This window comes from Camelus dromedarius, chromosome 9, assembly GCF_036321535.1.
Source record: "Camelus dromedarius isolate mCamDro1 chromosome 9, mCamDro1.pat, whole genome shotgun sequence".
In the NCBI taxonomy this organism is placed as follows: domain Eukaryota; kingdom Metazoa; phylum Chordata; class Mammalia; order Artiodactyla; family Camelidae; genus Camelus; species Camelus dromedarius.
Genome location: NC_087444.1, coordinates 27,311,531 through 27,331,110, shown reverse-complemented (window position 1 = coordinate 27,331,110; position 19,580 = coordinate 27,311,531). Strand labels below are relative to the sequence as shown.

Here is a 19,580-nt window from a genome sequence, read left to right as displayed (position 1 = left end):
AAGGGGACAGTTTGGCCAAGTGTCTTGTCACCCAGTGGACTAGCCTGGGCTCTCTCGCCTGGTGGTGGCAGTGCCTGGTGCTTCCAAGAGAGCCAGCCACCATGCACAAGCATTTCCTAGAGCCTCTGCTTGCTGTATACCTGCTACTATCCCACTGACCATGTCAAGGCCAGCCAAGAGTCAATACAGGGGGTCATGACCGAGTCAATATAGGGGATCATTACCAAGGGGATGTGCTAGAAGGAGGGGAATCATTTCTGGTCATTTTTAATTTATCACATTTGTTCATTAAACAAATACAATTGGATCCTCATTATTCATAGGATTCCATATTTGTGAATTCACTTCATAATCACTAAATTTATTTATAACACCGAAAACACAGCATTTTTGTGGTCATTCACAGACATGAAAAAATTGAGTCCCCTGACCCACACGCTCCCTGCTGAGGCTGACTTTGGGAAACAAGATTCTGCCTTCTTGTTTTAGAATGAGTGTTCCTCTTGCAGTCAACTTAGTGCCACTTTTTCGCATGTTTGTGATTTTTTGTGTGTCGGTGATTCCTCTGTCTAAAATAGCCCCAAAGAGTAGCACTGTCTAGTTTCCTGAGCACAAGAAGGCTGCCATGTGCCTCATGGAGAAAACACTTGTGGTAAATAAGCTTCATTCAGACAAAAAAGTCATAGTGCTGTTGGCCATGAGTTCAATGTTAATGAATCAACAATAAAAATTAACTGCATTTAATTCTTTAAATAGAAGCACACATAAAACAAGGCTACATAACAGTCAGTTGATGGACATGTTATGCCCAGAGGCTCGTAGGACGGTAACCATGTATTTACACGAGGAGCAGTGGCTCAGTGTTGGCTAATCCCGTGTCCCCATAATCTTCTAGAACAGAAGTACCATGAGTACTGAGAATCAACTGTGTCGAATGAGCACCTGCTTTGTGCCGAGCACTGTGCCTACAACTGGAGATTTGGTGAGCTCCCGCTTCCAAGGAGCTCAAAGTCCAGTCATGCATTAATGAATGACACTTTGAAGACACAGTTTGGGGCGAATCAGGGAAGACATGGTGAGGACATGAAGTGTGGGCCAAGACCTGAAAGGTGAACAGGAGGGTGACAGCTCAGGTCCCCAGGAAAGAAATTCTGACATGTATATCTGAGTGCTAGGATCTCTGGGGGGTCGGGCTCAGGAAAACACCTGTAAGGTGAGTAAGGGAGTGAGGGAAGCAGCATGGGGTAGAGGGGAAAGTAGCAACAAAGGGCTCAGCCAAGCCCACAGAGAGCTCTGTCCCCAGTTGTGGTAAGAGGCTAGGACTTTGTACCTCGACATTAACCAGTCATAACTCTGGGCAAGGCCTCTCCCTTCAGTTGAGGACAAACCTGGGGAAAGACTCAGCTGTCAGCTGATGACTATCCAGGAAGCTGAGGAAATAAATGCTTAAGTGGAAACTGTGAGCAGTGCCCCTTGACCTCAGCATTCCTAAAAGGAGCTAGGGATGAAGGAGAAAGGGAATGATACCAAATGCTGGGAACAGCATGTGCAAAGGCCCTGTGGTAGGAGAGGGCATGGAATGTGTGAAGAGAAGGCCCACATAGGCCTGGGGCGTGGATGGCAAGTATGAGTGTGAAACGAGATGAAGCTGAAAAGCAGGCCAGGATGAGATCACATGGGGCCTTGTGGGCCATGGTAAGAGTTTTGGTCCTCATAAAGGAAGCAATCTGCTTCGCTGAAGAGAACAGAATTGAGCAGAATTGGGAGAAGCAAGGTTGAGTCGATGTGAGAAGGCCAGATTGTGTGTACAAAGATAGCGGCTCAGGGGATGGTGAGAACTGAAAGGAGGTAGGGTCGACAAGACCTGATACTGGCATAGATGGTGAGGGCAGCTGGTTTGCCTGAATGAATGAATAGAGGTGCCTGGATCGGGGTGGAGGACTCCAAAGGAATTAAAACAGAACTCACTGTACTCAACACAGTCAACAGGGTACTTAGTTGATGCTCCCATCTCCATGTCTGGCACTCTGGCTGGAGATGAAGATGGTATAGAGGTGGTAACAGAAGCCTCTGTGGGGATGAGATTGTCCAGGAACAGAAAAGAGGAGAAGCCCTAAGACTAAGTCCCAGGAACATCCTACAGTTAAAGGCCAGGTGGGACAAGACAGAGGGAATAAAAGGACCTGAAAAAGCTGGATAAGTGGAAGGAAATAGAGGGGAAAAAGGTCACAGACGCCAAAGGAAGACATTATTTGATGGAGAGGTTGGTCCAGGGTCAAGGGCTGCTGAGGGTACAGTAGGATGAAGACTGAAAATTTTCCACTGGATTAATGACAGATAACAGAGCTGAGGTCTCCAATGTGAGAAACAAATAACTAAGCAGAAGTTTTTTGGGGTTTTTTCCCATTTGGGGAAAGATAACTCCAGGTTATCACATTGCTAAGTAACTCCTTTCCCCTCTTTTGTGTTTGGCTCTTGGAAGGAGAAGCTACAGGAATTCTTAGCACTTAAAGAAATGATGTGTATGCTTTAAAGCCAAGGAAACACTGCCTTTGATTAGCTTAGAACAGCCAGGTCTCTCTTGCTAGAAAGAAGATCGAAAGCTTGGAGAGAAATCAAATATATGAAAATTAAACAAAATTGACATGCTTTCTCAGACCTAAAGTTTACACATGGTAATATCAAATCCTAGTGAGTTTTCAGTGAGCCCTATATTCATTCATTCATTCATTCTAGACTGGCACAGCCATGTTAGAGAGCATTATAACATGTAGGAAGATTCATGAAAACAGTCCTTAAGGTAACTTCTGCCTGTATGAATTTTACCCAAGGATACAATTCAACAGAAACAGAAGAAAATAAAATAATATGCACGTGGATATTTAATGCAGATTTTCTCTTAAAGTTAATCCTGGAACACAGCATAAATGTTCAATATTTGGGAATAATTTTAATAAATATTTGTTAAGCAAAAGGATGGAAACTAAAGAATCATTAAAATGACTGCAGCATCACAGAGAAAAATGTTGAAGTGCAAATAAACATAAAACAGTAGGTTTAGTATTATCTGTATAAATTACACAAAGAAAAATGAAATCATGATGAATTAGATGGTGGGGTCATAGTTTTCCAACTGTTAAACTCATTAATATTTTTGTGTTACCTGCTCGTGTAAAATACGCAGGAGTAATGTTTGGGAAGAAGCACCAAAAGAAGAAAAACACCTTCTGAAAGGGGCTCTGATGTCAAACTAACCAGAAACAGACCATGAGCGCAGAATAAGATTATCTCAGTTCCACAATGAAGTTTTCAAGATGAATTCAAAGGAGATCTTACATCAATAATAACTTCCCCACTAACAGAAGGTAGAACGAACTCTCCAATTTGCCTAAGTGCTTGAAACATCTTTGAAACGTCATTCTATCTTTCACACATCACCAGTGCAAAAGGAACCATCCAGGTTTACTAGAGAATCCTCCATAATTAAGCAGACAGAGCCTCCTTCTCAGGTAATTATACCTGGGAGGATCTGGAGGTCCAGCTCAGGAGACCAATAAGGAAGGTTACAACTTGAGTGTTGAGACCAAACACTAGATCTGGAAGAATTTAACAGCATCCTGAGCACTTGGCCAAGAGATACGAGGGCCCAGACCAGTTACCCAAGGGGTTTCTTTGCCCTCTGCCTCCCTGGTCCCTGCTGAAGAAGCAAGAGCTGGTTCTCAGATCCACTGGAACTGGGGACAAGCGCTGGCGTTCGCTGGAGTGGAGACTGAGTGCTTGGATTCCCAGAAGCCACATGGCATTCGTCCACTAAAATTAAAACGTCTGTTTCTGTTCTTACCTCACTGAATCACAGGGCTCCTTCGAGCTGCTGCAGTTGTCTTCTTGAGAAACAGGTGATCATTAAGTCCTGGCGTGGACAATCATCTTAGCTCTGGGTGTCTCGAAAAGGATATCGCTTCTTCCACTTCAGAGAAATTCAGGGAATGAGAGGTTTGCTGTTGGTCAAGAAACAGGAGAAGAAAAGACACACCATGAAGTTATTATAATGGGAACACATCTTCTGATTGCTGCTCAGTGCTCCCAGGCACAGCGAATATTCATTATATTTAAGATGGTGTTCACAACGAACAACACCCACAGAGGGAGAGAAAGAAAAGCTGCACCAGACACTACACCAATTTCATTAATATTCCCTGCCTCCTGCAAAGAGATGATCTGGAGCTGTTTGTGTGGATGCAAAAGCCTTTGCATCTACACCGAAAATGACCAGCTGCCCTCAGAGAATTATGACTTTTGAGGACCAAGCATATAGTTCAAGAATTCAGAGTCTTTTTTTTTTTTTTTTGGTGGGGGGAGCAGAGAATTTAAAGCAATGATCATGTTCAGAGCGTCTTTAAATTATCTTCTTCCCAAGCCTTTTAAGTCACACCCCTTCCCCAACCAAGAACTTATTTCCCAACAGTGGGCAGCAATGTCAGCATCTTAAATCACGGCCACAGACCAGCCAAGAGAAGGGGAATCCGTTTGCCAAAGTGTAGGTCTTGTTAAATAAATTCTTCCTTGACAGCAGAGAAAGGCCTGGCTCAGAAAATGGCTTCTCAAACATTTTAATTTAATTCATCAAGGATTTATTGAGCACCTGCTATCAGTAGCCAAGCTCTGGGAGCTGCAACTTTGAGAGAGAGGCTGAGAGACAGAGAGAGTAAGAGACAGAGAGACAGAGAGACTGAGAGGTGTATTCTGCATTTGGCAGGGGAAGGGGTGGCCTATTCTGAACCCTCCAAAAGCAAATCAGTATCTTCCAGGCATTTCTCTTGATAGCCTGCCTCTCTGTCCTGTCCTGAAATGCATCCCTTTTCTCTTCTGGGCACCAATTTCTGTCTTCCATCAGCTGTGCCTCTTTCAGATGAATTTGTCCTTCTTTATCATGTCTCCAGCCCACTCCTTCTTCCCAGCACTGCCTCATTCACTTTAAAGTTCGGCCTTTTCCCCCTAAAGTCTTCTGATTCTCTAACACTCCACTCCTTTCCCATTTTGACTATGTGCCCGACCCCTGACAGTTCCCATCAGCCCTGCCTCTCGACACCCACAGGATGAGGCACACTACAGGCGGTGCAGGGCTGTGGGCCTGTGGAGGCTGCTCTGGGCAGGAAAGGTCTGAGCCATGCACTCCGGGAGCTTACAGTCATTCCAGACAGAAACACCACAAATGATATCGTAAGGCAGGAAGGGTTAAGTGAAGGCCAAGCACAGCGATGGTCAAGGGCGTGAGTTTGCTTGGGTTTCATTGTTCACTGTGTGTGGGACCTTGAGTACCACACTCCTCCCTCAGACCTTCAGGTGCCTCACTGTGAAACAGGACATTGATCGTAAGCCTGTCAGAGGATTTTCATAAAGATGCAACTAGAGAATCTATCTAAAGGTGCCTGTCATCTAGTCGTCCCACAAGAATAGTGTTAGTTACTTTGGCAATGCCCTTGGCCAAACCACCTTCAAATATTCACACACTATCAGAAAATCCACCGTATTTAGTGCAATTCTCCCTTCTACAACCCGCTCTGCAATCTGACGTACAAAATCCCTTGGTATTACACCTTCTTCCAGCCCATGACAGGAGATGCTAATAATACAGAATTCATTCGACCTAAGTCTGTTCGAGGGTCTGCTTCCAGCAGGAACTCCTCTACAAGAGGCTCTTCCTGTAGATAAGAGAAAACTCTGGACAAAATATTTGCAACTTCAGGCAGACTTTGGAGAGGGGCCCGTGCAGACAGACTGTTGGGGGGCATCTGCACCTGGAAGGAGGCACTGTGCAGAGTCTGCGCCACAAGACGCAGGCTGAAGGGAAACGGCACCAGAGGTTCATGAAGAAATGGTGATGCACGTGGACTTCCTCCACGTTCTGTTCACTGTTTTCTGGTTGCTTTTCTAGTTCTCCGTTTTCTTTTTTGTCTCTTCCCTTGTGGTTTGATGATTTTCTTTAGTGCTGAGTTCCTTTCTCTTTGTTTTCTGTGTGTCTAATGTAGGGCTTTGGTTTGCGATTACCATGAGGTTTATATATATATCCACCTATAGATATAGCAGATTGTTACAAGTTGAACTTCAAATGCATTCTAAAAGCGCTACGTTTTTCCTACCCTCACCGTGCTTTATGTTTATGATGTTATAGTTTACATCTTTTTACTTTATGCATCCCTTAATTACTCATTTTAGTTGTAGCTGATGTTACAACTTTTGTCTTTTAACTCTCAGACTAGTTTTTTGTTGTTGGTGGTTTGTTTTGTTATTTTTTTTTAGAATCATACTAGCTTTTCAAGTATCTGACCCCACTGCCTGTATGGTATACTTGCCTTTACCATTGAAAGTTTTTCTTTCAAATATTTTATTTCTCCTCATGGCCTTTTCTTCTGAGCTTAAAGAAAACCGTTTAACATTTCTTTTACAGCCAGTTTAGTGGTGATCAACTCTTTCAGTTTTTGCTCATCTTGGAAACTTTCTCTCTCCTTCATTCTGAATGATAACCTTGCCCAGTACAGCATTCTTGATTCCAAGTTTTTTCCTTTCAGCACTTTAAATTTATCATGCCACTCTCTTCCGGCCTGCAAAGTTCTTGCTCAAAAATCAGCTGATAAACTTATAGGGGTTCTCTCATAAGTGACTAGTTGCTTTTCTCTTGCCGCCTTTAAAATTCTCTCTTTAACTCTTGCCATTTTAATCGTGATTTGTCTTGGTGTGGCTATCTCTGAGATCATCTTGTTTGGGACTCTCTATGCTTCCTGGATCTGGATATCTGTTTTCTTCCCCAGGTTAGGGAAGTTTTCAGCTCCTATTTCTTTAAATACGTTTTCTGCCCCTTACTTTCTTACACCATATGCAAAAATAAGCTCAAAATGGGTTAAAGACTTGAATGTTAAGACCTAAAACCATAAAATGCCTAGAATAAAACACAGGCAGTATGCTCTTTGACACTGGTCCTAGCAATATTTTTTTTATCTGTTTCCTCAGGCAAGGGCAAGAAATCCAAAAATAAATGGGACTAAATCAAACTAAAAGGCTTTTGCACAGTGAAGGAAACCATCAATCAAACAAAAAGGCAACCCACTCAATGGGAAAAGATATTTGCAAACAACAATCTGGTAAGGGGTTACTATCCAAAATATAAAATGAACTAGTACATCTCAATATCCAAAAAAAAAAAAAAACTATTGAAAAATGGGCAAAGGACTCAATAGACATTTTTCCAAAGAAGACTTACAGATGGCCAACAGGCACATGAAAAAAATGCTCAATGTCATTGATCATTAGGGAAATGCAAATCAAAACCACAATAAGACATCATCTCACATCTGTCAGAATGGCTACTATCAAAAAGGCAAGAAATAACAAGTGTTGGTGAAGGTGTGGGGAAAGGGGACCCTCATGCACTGCCGGTGGGAGTGTAAATTGATACAGCCACTATGGAAAACAACATAGATTCCTCAAAAAATTAAACAGAGAACTACCATACAATATAGCAATTCCACTTCTGGGTATATATCTGAAGAAAACAAAAACACTAATTCAAAAAGATGTAAGCACCTCTACCGTCACTGCAGAATTATTTACAATAGCCAAGATACAGCAGCAACCTAAGTGACCATCAACAGATGAATGGATAAAGATATGGTACATAGGTATATGATGGAACACTACTTAGCCATAAAAAACAATGAAATCTTGCCATTTGCAACAATATGGATGAACCTAGAGGGTATTATACTAAGTGAAATAAGTCAGACAGAGAAAGACAAATACCATATGATTTCACTTACAGAAAAAAAATGAAACAAATGAACAAACAAACAAACAAAACAGAAACAGACCCACAGATACAAAGAACAAACTGGTGGTCACAAGGGGAGAGGTAGGGGAGGGGTAGGTTAAATGAGTGAGGGGGACTATGCAGTGGAAACTTCCAGTTCGTCACAGGGATCTAAAGCACAGCACAGGGAATATAGTTAATAATACTGTGGACAGATGGTACTAGACTTACCATGGTGATCAACTCATATATGAATGGTGGATCACCACATTGCACATCTGAAACAAATATCACATATTGAACTATGTTTCAATTGAGAAAAAGAAGAGCTTCATCTGTGGTAAGTATCTGGGAATCTGTGAAAGGCATTTCCCCCTTCGTTTCTCTATAATACACATGGGTGGTTAAAGTAGGGGTCAGCAGACTTTTTCTGTAAAGGGCCAGAAGATAGGACATATTTCAGGCTTTGCAGGCATATGGTCTCTGTTGCAACTACTGGCAGCCACAGACAGTATATAAATGGCTGTGTTTCAATAAAACTCTACTTACAAAAGCAGGTGATAGGTCAATTTTTGACCTGCTGGCCAGAGTGTGCTAACCCCTGGTTTAAAGCAAATATTATAAAACTGTATTTTGAGGTTTATAACATATGTAGTTATAATACTTATGTTCAATTGTAACATAGGGGATTGGGTGAATGTAAATCAACCCACAACAGTAGGAAGTTTTCCACATTCCACTGATCCTAAGTAGACTGTGCAAAGTTCAGGATATATATTCAAGTACCTATAAAAACTAACAGGTTCATCTAAAAAGCTGAAAGATAAATGAATATGGCATTCTAATATGCATTCAAATTTAATATATATTCAAACACCAAAAAGAAAGTAGGAAAGGCAGGAACAGAGAAACAAAGATGAAATAAATGAGACAAAAAGGAAACAAACAGTGAACCAGACCTAAATCCAATCACATCAATAATGACATCCAATGCTAACAGAATAAACACTCAACTCAAAAGGCAGAGACAGAGAGGCCAAGATGGCAGAGTAGTAGGATGCACATAGCTCACCCTCTCCACAGATACACTAAGACTCACATCTACGGACCCACTCAGCCAACCAGAGCACCTTCAGAACTCCAACAGAACATTGTCCTCTTCAAAAGACAAAGACGCCAAAAATCTGTTTTATTCCTACATTGGCATTAGATAGATAAATAAATAAGCTCCTTTAAGGACCACAATAGATAACTGATATTCCATAAGCCACAGTACCAGAGACATATGAACAAGATGAAGAAACAGAGAAACCATTCCCAATTAAAAGAACAAGAGAAATCCCCTGAAAGAATGATCAATGAAATAGACATCAATAGCCTACTAGATCAAGATTTCAAAAAAAGAGTGATCAAAGTATTGAAGGAACTAAAAGAAATAGCGTTTAGAGATATAAAACATGTCAAAAATGAAATCAAAGCTATAAAGAAGAACCGAGTAGAACTGGTAAACTCATTGGCCGAGATGAGACCAGATCTAAAGGCTGTGCAAAGCAGACTAGATAATGCAGAGAAACGAATTAGTGACCTAGAAAACAGGACAACAGAAAGCACCCAATCAGAACAACTACAAGATAAACAAATAAAACAAATGAAAGCAACATAAGGGACCTATGGGATAACATAAAGCATGCCAATCTTCGCATAATAGGGGTCCCAGAAGGGGAAGAAAGATCAAAGGGGATTGAAAAGGTTTTTGAAGAAATCATGACTGAAAACTTCCCAAACTTAAAGAAGGAATCAGATATCCAAATACAGGAAGCTTAAAGGGTCCAAAACAGGAAGAACCCAAACAGACCCACACCAAGACATATCATAATCAAGACGGCCAGAGTCAAGGATAAAGAAATGATCCTAAGGGCAGCAAGAGAAAAGCAAAGAGTGAGTTACAAGGGAACCCCCATAAGGCTCTCAGCTGATTTCTCTACACAAACACTACAGGCCAGAAGGGAGTGGCAAGATATATTCAAAGCCCTGAATGAAAAAAAGATGCAGCCTAGGATACTTTATACAGTAAGGCTATCCTTTAGGATAGAAGGAGAGATAAAGAATTTCACAGACAAGCAAAAACTAAAAGAGTTTAGCAACACTAAACCCAGGCTAAAAGAAATATTGAAAGGTCTACTCTAAATAGAAAAGAAGCTGGATGCTACAGAAATGAGAAAATCATAACTGGAAAGGTGATAACTCATGAATTACAAATAAAATAAACATGAAATTGTAAAAGAAGACATTTAAATCATTAAGAGTGGGAGAGGGAAGCAAGAAAATATAGAGTATTTTTTTTCTTTCTTTCTTTCTTTAAATTTTTTGTTTTCAGTAGGATGGGTTCAAGATATAGTAATGGGCTAATAGACTTACAGAAAAGGGTAACCACAAGCCAAAAACTTACAAGGGAGCCACAAAAACTAAATAAAATCCATGATAATACAAAGGAAGATTACCAAACCACAAAAGGAAGAAGAAAGGAACAAAGAGGAAATACCAAATCAACTGCAAAGATAAGTTCAAAATGGCAATAAACACACGTCTATCATTAATTACTGTAAATGTTAATGGACTAAATCCTCCAGTCAAAAGACATAGAGTGGCAGACTGGATAATAAAGCAAGAACCTTCAATATGCTGCATACAAGAGACCCACTTTAGGGAGAAGGACACATATAGATTGAGAGCGAAAGGATAGAAAAGGATATTCCATGCAAATGGAAAAGCCAAAAAAGCAGGTGTTGCAGTACTGATTTCAGACAAAATAGACTTTAAAACAAAGGCCATAAAGAAAGATAAAGAAGGACATTTTATAATGATTAAAGGAGTGATACAAGATGAGGATATTACACTCGTTAATGTATATGCACCCAATATAGGAGCACCTAAGTACATAAAACAATTACTAACAGAGATAAAGGGGGATATTGATGGGAATAAAATCATAGTTGGAGATTTTAACACTGCATTAACATCACTAGATAGATCTTCCAGACAGAAAATAAATAAGGCAAGAGAGAAATTAAATAATACAACAGAAAAATTAGATTTGGTGGATATTTTCAGAGCATTACACCCCCAAAAAATAGGATATACATTCTTTTCAAGTTCACATGGAACATTTTCCAGGATCGATAATGTACTTGGGCACAAAAGAAACCTCAGCAATTTTAAGAAGATAGAAATTATCTCAAGCATCTTTACTGACCACAATGCCATGAAACTGGAAATCAACAACAGAGAAACAAAGGAGAAAAAAAGGAAAGCATGGAGATTAAACAATATGTTATTAAAAAAACCAATGGGTCAATGAGGAAATCAAAGCTGAAATTAAAAAATACCTTGAGACAAATGAAAATGAAAGCACAACCAGACAAAATTTATGGGACACAGCAAAGGCAGTGCCAAGAGGGAAGTTTATAGCAATACAGGCCTTCCTCAAAAAAGAAGAACAATCTCAAATAAACAATTTAACCCACCAGATGAATGAACTAGAAAAAGAAGAACAAAAAAAACCCAAAAGGCAGCAGAAGGAAGGAAATTATAAAGATTAGGGAGGAAATAAATAAAATACAGATTAAAAAGACCATAGGAAAAAAAATCAATCAAACCAAAAGCTGGTTTTTTGAAAAAGTAAATAAAATCGATAAGCCTCTGGCCAAACTCACAAAGAAGAAAAAAGAGAGAGCACAAATTAGCAAAATAAGAAAGGATAATGGAGAAATTATAACAAATAAAATAGAAATACAGAATATCATACGAGAATATTATGAAAAACTATATGGAACCAAACTGGATAACCTAGAGGAGATGGACAAGTTTCTGGAAACATACTGTCCACCAAGACTGAATCAAGAAGAAACTGACCACTTGAACAAACCGATCACTAGAAATGAAATCGAAATAGCAATAAAAAACCTCCCTACAAATAAAAGTCCAGGACCAGACGGCTTCACCGGGGAATTCTACCAAACATACAAAGAAGAACTCATTCCAGTCCTTCTCAAACTCTTCCAGAAGATTGAAAAGGAGGGAATACTCCCAAACTCATTCTATGAAGTCACCATCACCCTGATACCAAAACCAGGCAAAGACACTACCAAAAAAGAGAATTATAGGCCAATATCACTGATGAACATAGATGCCAAAATCCTCACCAAAATATTAGCAAATAGAATCCAACAACACATTAAAAAGATTATACATCATGACCAAGTGGGGTTCATCCCAGGGACACAAGGGTGGTTCAACAACATATGCAAATCAATCAATGTAATACATCACATCAACAAAAGAAAGGACAAAAACCACATGATCATCTCAATCGATGCAGAAAAAGCATTTGATAAAATTCAACACCCATTTATGATTAAAAACTCTCACCAAAGTGGGTATAGAGGGGACATATATCAACATAATAAAAGCTATATATGACAAACCTACAGCCAGCATAGTACTCAACAGTGAAAAACTCAAAAGCTTCCCACTAAAATCTGGGACCAGACAAGGATGCCCACTATCACCACTCCTATTCAACATAGTCTTGGAAGTCCTAGCCACAGCAATCAGGCAAGAGAGAGAAATAAAAGGGATCCAAATTGGAAAAGAAGAGGCGGAAGTGTCACTATATGCTGATGACATGTTACTATATATAGAAAACCCTAAAAAGTCCACACAAAAACTACTAGAGCTGATCGAAGAATTCAGCAAGGTAGCAGGTTACAAGATTAACGTTCAAAAATCAGTTGATTTCTTTACACTAATTATGAATCAACAGAAAAAGAAAGTAAAGAAACAATCCCCTTTAAAATAGCACCCAAAGTAATAAAATACGTAGGAATAAATTAACCAAGGAGGTGAAAGAATTATACACAGAAAACTATAAACCATTGATGAAGGAAATTAAAGAAGACTTTAAAAAATGGAAAGATATCCCATGCTCCTGGATTGGAAGAATCAACATTGTTAAAATGGTCACACTGCCCAAGGCAATCTACAGATTTAATGCAATCCCTATCAAATTACCCAGGACATATTTCACAGAACTAGAACAAATCATGATAAAATTTATATGGAACCATCAAAGACCTAGAATTGCCAAAGCATTACTGAACAGAAAGAAAGAGGCTGGAGGTATAACTCTCCCAGACTTCAGACAATACTATAGAGCTACAGTCATCAAGACAGCATGGTATTGGTGCAAAAACAGACATATAGACCAATGGAACAGAACAGGGAGCCCAGAAATGAACCCACAAACTTTTGGTCAACTAATCTTCGACAAAGGAGGCAAGAATATACAATGGAATAAAGACAGTCTCTTCATCAAATGGTGTTGGGAAAACTGGACAGCAGCATGTAAAACAATGAAGCTAGAAAACTCCCTTACACCATATACAAAAATCAACTCAAAATGGATCAAAGACTTAAACACAAGACAAGATACAATAAACCTCCTAGAGGAAAATATAGGCAAAACATTATCTGACATACATCTCAAAAATTTTCTCCTAGAAGAAATAAAAGCAAGACTAAACAAATGGGACCCAATGAAACTTACAAGCTTCTGCACAGCAAAGGAAACCAGAAGTAAAACAAAAAGACAACCTACAGAATGGGAGAAAATCTTTGCAAATGAAACTGACAAAGGCTTGATCTCCAGAATATATAACCAGCTTATACGACTTAATAAGAAACAACCAAACAGCCCAATCCAAAGATGGGCAAAAGACCTAAACAAGCAATTCTCCAAGGAAGACATACAAATGATCAATAGGCACATGAAAAAATGCTCAATATCACTAATTATCAGAGAAATGCGAATCAAAACTACAATGAGGTATCACCTCACACCAGTCAGAATGGCCATCATTCAAAAATCCACAAATGACAAATGCTGGAGAGGCTGTGGAGAAAGGGGAACCCTCCTACACTGCTGGTGAGAATGCAGTTTGGTGCAGCCATTGTGGAAAACAGTATGGAGATTCCTCCAAAGACTAGGAATAGACTTACCGTATGACCCAGGAATCCTGCTCCTGGGCATATATTCAGAAGGAACACTACTTCAGTATGACACCTGCACCCCAATGTTCATAGCAGCACTACTTACAATAGCTAAGACATGGAAACAGTCTAAATGTCCATCAACAGCTGACTGGATATAGAAGATGTGGTATATTTATACAGTGGAATACTATTCAGCCATAAAAACGACAACATAACACCATTTGCAGCAACATGGATGCTCCTGGAGAATGTCATTCTAAGTGAAGTAAGCCAGAAAGAGAAAGGAAAATACCATATGAGATTGCTTATATGTGGAATCTAAAAAACAAAAAAAACAAAAACAAAAACAAAAACAAAAAAACAAAGCATAAATACAAAACAGAAACAGGCTCACAGACACAGAATACGAACTTGTGGTTGCCAAGGGGGCGGAGGGTGGGAAGGGATAGACGGCATTTCAAAATTGTAGAATAGATTAATAAGATTATACTGTATAGCACAGGATCTTATGGTAGCTCACAGAGAAAAAAATGTGACAATGAATATATATATGTTCATGTATATAACTGAAAAATTGTGCTCTACACTGGAATTTGACACAACATTGTAAAATGATTATAAAGCAATAAAATAACATTTTTAAATTATACAGACAAACAAAGAAACAAACAAAAAAAGGCAGAAATTGTCAGAATAGGTTAAAAAAAAATCAAGACCCAACTACGTGTTGTCTACAAGAGATGCATCTTAAGTAAGAAGACACAGAAAGGCTGAAAATAAATAGATGCAAAAAAAGTGCCCCAGGCCATCAGGAAGCTCCTGCAGCTACAGTAACTCAGAGCAGACTTGGAGACAAAGAGCATCTCAGAGATAGATGAGAAGACAGCCGGTCCCCCCTCCACCCCCGGGTGGGAGAAGACTCACTGCTGCATTGAAACACCTGGCATGTACTTGCCACAAGAAGCAGTTCTTTGCTTCCTAGTGTCAGCTTCTTCAGGTGGAAGAGAGAGGAATAATTAAGGATGACTTGGGAGTCATGGACTTGTGAAGGCTCCTAAAGGCACAGGTTCTAGGCAGCCTGAGGGACGGCCGGTGAGGTGAGGGCCTGGGGTCTAGGTAGAGGCTGCTAAGGGTGAGTGGGCGGGGCCAGACCTGGTGTCACAGAACGGATCGAGGCAGATGGGGATGACACCCAAGCAGAATCCCAGGCTGCAGCTGCGGCAAAGCGGTGAGGGCAGCGCTTTCAGCGACGTCCTCACGCATTCGGCCTCCTCCACATAGCCTGGCAGCATCACAGCCAGCGAGGCCACAGGACGGGACGGAAGAGCAGCCAGGAAAGAAGGGGAAGCAAACTTATTGTCCGGAAGACTTTGCTGCTTACTTGGGGATCTGCTTGTTTCCTGCCACGCGGCAGCGTCCAGGAGAACCATCACCTGGTCTGGGGGTGGGAAGGGGGTGAGGGCAGAGATAGGGAGTAATCAGGATACAGGAGGGGAAAGGGGGTCACACTCAGGGAACGGGCAATCCATTTTCCCAGGGACCCGAAGGGCACAGAAGCAGCCTTCATGCTTTGTGGTGGAGGATGCAGTGGATGACCCTGTGAAAGGATGCAACGGAAGAAGTTGGAAGCTCTTGGATAAGCAAGCACCCTCCATGAGCAAGCACTCACCTGTGCCCCGGACTTCAATTCACCGCTCACTTGATTCAGTCTCAGACAGCATCCCCATGAGACAGTGAGATACCGGGGGGCCTGGTCCCCCATACTCCTACGGGGGAGGGAAGGAGAGGGCTCAAGGGGAAGGGAGAAGAAAGGGGAGACGAGTGCATCACAGAGTGAAATGCCTGGAAGAATAGAAGCCCAGAGCCGTGACTCCGTGAGCTCATGCATTCACTCTGGCGGTAAACACACACTCAGGGAGCGCTCTCTGTGCCGAGCACGGCACGAGGAACACGACGATCACCCTGGCATGGTATGTCCATTGAATGCTTTGAAACTTGAACCCTTGCCTTATGGAACATGAAGCAACCATTGACTAAGATGTTGGATTATCCAGGCTGCACCTCCCCCTGATATTTTAGAGCAGAGGAGACGCTACATGAAGCAACAGGCCTGCAGGTCCTAAAAGGAGCCCTTCCCCAAGAAAGAGCATGGGGTCTCCCCCGCCTTCCCGCTCCACCCCCTTCCCAGCACTGTAGCCCCTCTCCTCTGTCCTGTCACCCAGCTTCCTCAGCGCTTCTCCTCTGTACTCTCAAAAAGAAGACAACAGGAACAATAATGACAACATCACGGTCTATGATACTGTTACGTTGCATCATACAACATGCTAAACCCTGCATGTTCCCTCGTGAATTTAACTCTCACTGCATCCAGATGAGACGGGCACCTGGTGGTCAGCCCTGACAGATGAAGGAACCACTGCTCAGAGAGAGTAAAAGCTGGCTGAGTGGTAAAACCTGGGGATAAATTCAGTTCCGAATGCACAGATACGCCACTCTGTGCATATGACAAAACCAATTAATCAGGAGTAACCACGGCGTGGAATAGCTTCCAGAAGGGTCTGAACACATCCCTACCTTATCACCAAGATTTCTGGCTTAAGAGGGACAAAAGTCTGCCATGGATCATTGACGGCAAAATTCTGAACCTCAGTGAGTACGGTGTAGACTATTTCAAGAAAAGGGACTCACCGATATACCAGGAAATAGAAATTTTTGCCTCATAAATACAAATTACACTTTGCCTCTCCGTTCCTCACCTTGCTTACCTGTAGAGTGGGGATAATCAAAATCCTCACCTCATAGGTTGGTGAGGAGATTCAATGAGATGACCCTGTGAAAGTCCACTGTTCACACGCGGCACCCTTGGCATTTTTCTTTATTGAGACCCACAGCAAGAGGAGTGAGAGGAATCACTCGCTACACAGCACTATTCACTGCACAGCATATGTTGTGACCAGATGAACAGGTAGTGTCCCAGTGGTCTGCCTACCATGGAGAGTGCCCCTGAGCCCGTCTCCTTCTGTCCTGAGGTTGTGCTGGAAGTGGTGAAAAGGCAGCAAGAGCAGGTATGGTGAGGGGAGGGTCCCAGCCACAGAAATCACTAGCTGTCCTCCTGGAGCAGTAGCCTGCCAGCCAGGAGACCAGGGAAATAAACACGTCAGGAAGCGTGGCCCCGCCACTTTTCTCACCGGGTGCCTCTGCTGATGAGTGCAGTTGATGGGGTGATGTGGGAAAGGGTGGCCCCTGCAGTGGTACCTCTAAAGCTTCCTGAGGGCTGCCTGAGCACCCCCAAAGATCTTGATCTTCATTGTCACTGCCACACAAGTGTCAGCTGCTTACAGTGGTCAGGCACCATGCTAAATAAATACCCTACATGTACAATCCTATTTGTGCCTCACTTCAGCCCTACAAGGTCCAAACTTCTAATGGGGAAACGGAGTCAGAGAGCTTGGATAGCCTGTCCAAGGTCACAGACTTCAAGTGGCAAAGCCTGGATTGGCAAGAACATTGGTCGGGCTCTAGAGCCCAGGATCTGAACATCACTACGTATTCTCTCCCCTTCCGTGGGCGCTGGGTTTCAGAGCCTTGATCAGCTCATCCTGCACCCTCTCACCCTGCATGGCTGGGAGTCTTCACTTTCAGGAAGGGCCGGAGGGAAACCCAGGGACCACTGGAAAGGACTGCCCCTTTATCACTCAGCATCAAGTTCCTCCTCCCCATCACAATGTTTGTAATTTGTGTGTGTGTGTGATTTTAGAGTCTGAACAAAGGGAAATAAGAGAAAGTTGGAATTCACAAAAACACCCTTCAGAAGCAGGTCACCTCAGGGTGGCAGCCAGACCAGCTACTCTGCAAAGCACTGTCATCACCCTTCCAAGAGCAGTAACAGAGCTGCACATGTTCCTCCAATCTGTTCCCATCTCTGTGTTTTTAAATAAACTCTCTAAGTCAGGCCTTTTATGCCCTTCCCTCCCCCAAATGCTTCCTGCTCATAGGCTCACAGGTGTTGGAGACCTGGACTCATTTCCATTTCTCTTGCCTCTGTTGGTGGCAGTGCTGGAAGTTACCACCGCACCAGTTCGCATTAGGACTGTGGACCAGACACCGAGCGGATGGCTTTACACAGACCACCTCATTTATTCTTCCTTCCGCTCCGTAAGTTAAGTGTAATTCCTCTCATTTTACAGGTTAGGAGACTGTAGCTCAGAGAAGCTAAATAACTTGCCCAAAATCATAGAGCTGAAGTTGGCCAACTTCAAACTTCGAACCTTTATTTGTCCAAATTCAAAGCCCACATCCCCAACACTCTGCAGACACAGGAAGACCTAAGAATACATGACTGTTCTTTCTCCTTGGGTGACACCATGACCTCAAAGGACCAGATTTCACCTACCCCATTCAGCACAGGAATCCAACTAGTTAAATAACTCCAATTTTTCTCTGGAAAGAAAGACTCCTGATACCAAGGCTCTTCAATTACTCTGTGCAATTAAGTCCTGAGTGCTTGTTTGAACAATTAACCGAAATAATTATAAATGTATCTCTGTTACTACAATTGCATACTAACAAAGGCTCAGGGCCAATTAATCATTACTCCATCAATATCTCATTTGCATAAACCTATTCTCTTTAAAGACTCCACGTTTGGGGTGACAGGGCTCCCTCATCGATTATGGAAATATCCCCATCAAACTTCCCTGAGGCCGTCAAAAGGAATAAAAGGGGTTGTCTGGTTGGGCTGCTCAGCATCCCTGCTCAGCCCTCCCAGGGACAGGCAAGGATGGAAAACAAAAGGGAAGAGACACAGTGGTCACATGGTCCTCCACTGGGAGAGGGGCTGACAGGGTCAGGTTCCAGGGCTGATGGGCAGAGAGGGGCGTCTGGCAGGAGTCGGGGGAAACTAGCATCTGAGGTTCCTCTGGAGTCATCCAAATTCATTCATTCATCTATCCATGCTTTCAATAAGGAATGTCAACCAGTATTCACTCTTCGCCATGAGATAGGTATTAGGGATCCAACAGTGACTGAGACTCACCCCTGCCCTCACTGAGGCAGGCAGATAGTCAATTACACATCATAAGGTGGGTTTTCTAGAAACAGGAAGATGGAGTTCCGTGTATGAGATGTGTATTAGGGTTTGACATCAGTAAAGGTGCAGGATAGGGCAGAGGGAGAAACTGAGCTGTGATGCAAGCTCCACAAGGCCTCTGCTCACCTGGCGTGTCACCCGGGGGCAGGAATCACCTGTCAGAGTTGCCCTGCACCAGGGAGAAGGGGCAGAGTCTTTACATCCCGACCTGCTCAGGCACTGGAAAGGGATGGCTCCTGCCGACATGGCTCTCTGCAGCTGAGGGCAGACCTGAAGAAGCTCGCCACGTGCCGCCTACACTTCCTGCCCCTGGGCATCGAGTCGTTCCTCGAAGGAGAATGGACAGTGCACCTCCATGTCCACCACCCTAGAAAACTGCTACAGAGGATAACAGAACACTGAAGAGGGGAAGAAAGAATGCCACAGTAACACAGAGGAGGGCCCCTAATGCTATTCTGAGGGAGCACGGAAGTCAGGGTCGGCTGCTTGGAGGAGGTGACGTGGAAGCTACTATCTGAAGCATTACCCAGACCAAGAGGATAGGGAAACTGTGTTTCAGGCAGCAGGAACTGCTGAAGCTTAGGGGGCACAGTGTTGTTCAAGGAAAAGAAAAAGAGAGAGAGAGAGAGAAACAAC

The 19,580-nt window shown here is 42.4% G+C and overlaps 1 long non-coding RNA gene across 1 annotated transcript in view; it reads right to left on the bottom strand.

Moving 5' to 3' along the window:
• The window catches only part of LOC116154815 (uncharacterized), a 584,547-nt gene that overhangs the window by 418,727 nt on the left and 146,240 nt on the right, over positions 1-19,580 (bottom strand). The window contains exon 4 of the long non-coding RNA XR_010382264.1: positions 3,842-3,998. This is a non-coding gene — a long non-coding RNA (uncharacterized LOC116154815). The remainder of the gene's footprint in view (positions 1-3,841; positions 3,999-19,580) is intronic.